We start from the raw sequence: 1,807 nt of genomic DNA, 5'->3' as shown, positions 1-1,807 counted from the left end.
CTGGGACAGCCTCGAGGAAGGAGTGGAGGCCCACCTAGAAAGGTGGCACTGGCGCCTACCCAGTCTCTCCTACTGTGGATGTGTCCTCATCATGAACAACCTGGTGGTGGCGACTTTGTGACACCAGTGCATCATACTCTATCTGCCAGAGGACCCACTCAAGAGACTCCAGTGCCTTCTGGTTGATTTTTCCTGGGATGGGCGCCACTGGGTCCCACGAGCTGTCCTTTACCTACCTGTAGCTGAAGGGGGTCAGAGTTTGGTTGACCTTGCAAGCAAGGTTGTCGCTTTCCACCTGCAGGCCCTTCAATGACTCCTGTACAGCGAGGAGAGCCTACCTTGGCAACAACTGGCATGCCGGTTTCTGCAGAGGGTGGGGGCCCTCAGCTTTGACTGGGAGTTCTTCCTGTTGGACCTTACGTTTTTGAAATGGGTGGTGCTTCCTGCTTTTTACCGTGGTGTGGTACGAGCCTGGCAAACCACTTTCCACCTCCAGTCCCAGGCTCATCACCTGCAGTTCCCGCAGTTGCTGAGGAAACCCCTGGTGCACAACCCAGCTCTGAGACACCCCGTGCTAAGCCTGGCCTCTGCCAGTCTCACGGCCATTCTCATTCAGGCACGTGTTCTCTGCCTGAGCCATCTCCTTGACCCTGCTTGGTCAGCCTGGCTCTCGCCCGAGGCCTTGACCACCTGGCTGGGCATACGCTCCATCCGCAGCATGGGCCATCTTCTGTGTGACATCTGGGCTGCCCTCCCATTGGAGGCAGCAGCCACCCTGGACGACCATCTCCAGGCGGGCCAGGTCCCCTGCACTGCGGATGTCCCGAGTGAGGTTTTTCCTGCATTACCAGTCACCCCAGCCATGGCTGGTGAGCTGGCCAGCGGCCCTGGCACCTTGCTGATGCTCCCTGTGCCTCCTGACAGTGACACGGGTTGCCCCTTTGCTTTTCTGTAATGTAGAAGTCTATATGCCTGGGTGGTTCATGTCTGCCATGCCCAAGTGCTGGCGGGCTGCCCCGATACACTATGGTAATGGTGCCTGGCACCACCAGATTGCCCACCAGTCCACCCGGCATGGCGCACATTTTATAAGACGTGAACTGCCAAGAAGACTGGCAACCTGCAGTGGCAATTACTGCATGGCATCCTACCACTGGCATGTTTGCATCCCACTTTGACCCAGCCACCTCTACAGCCCGTCCCTTATGCCCGGGGGGCGTTGAGGAGACCCTCTTTCATGCCTACCTTGGCTGTCCTCGCCTGCAGCCACTCTTTGTTACCCTCAAGCCACTGCTGTGAGCGCTGGGCAGGAGCTTCTCGGAGACCACTTACATGTGCTCCTACCCATACCAGGCAGCTGAGAAGGGCCCTGTCTGCCTGGCCAACTTCTTACTGGGTCAGGTCAAGTTGGCCATCCTCAAGAGCCACTGAAACTGGCTTGCCAGGACTGGCTCAGATGATGCCCTGCGGCTTTTCCACTTCCTGGTTGCGGGCACACCTTTCGCTGGAGTTTGAGCATACTGTGCTCCAGCGGGTGGTGCCTGCCTTTGAGACATGCTGGGCCCTTGAGGGAGTACTGTGCCATGTGGAGGACAGCCATCTCAAATACACGCTCTAATGTCATGGCCGGTCTGGATGACTGGGCTGGCTCGGTGTCAGACTGCGACTTCCAGCTCGTGCTGTGTCCTGGACCCTCACCAGGGACTTTTTTGCTTTCTTTTTGTGTGGGAAGTTGAGGGTATTGTCACGTGTATGAACGGATAGATCAGGGTAGGAATTGTTTATTCATAGTTATGACTGTGTGGCC

The sequence above is a fragment of the Crocodylus porosus genome, unplaced genomic scaffold (assembly GCF_001723895.1).
Source record: "Crocodylus porosus isolate Cpor-Errol unplaced genomic scaffold, CroPor_comp1, whole genome shotgun sequence".
In the NCBI taxonomy this organism is placed as follows: Eukaryota; Metazoa; Chordata; order Crocodylia; family Crocodylidae; genus Crocodylus; species Crocodylus porosus.
This window is presented reverse-complemented; position numbering follows the sequence as displayed.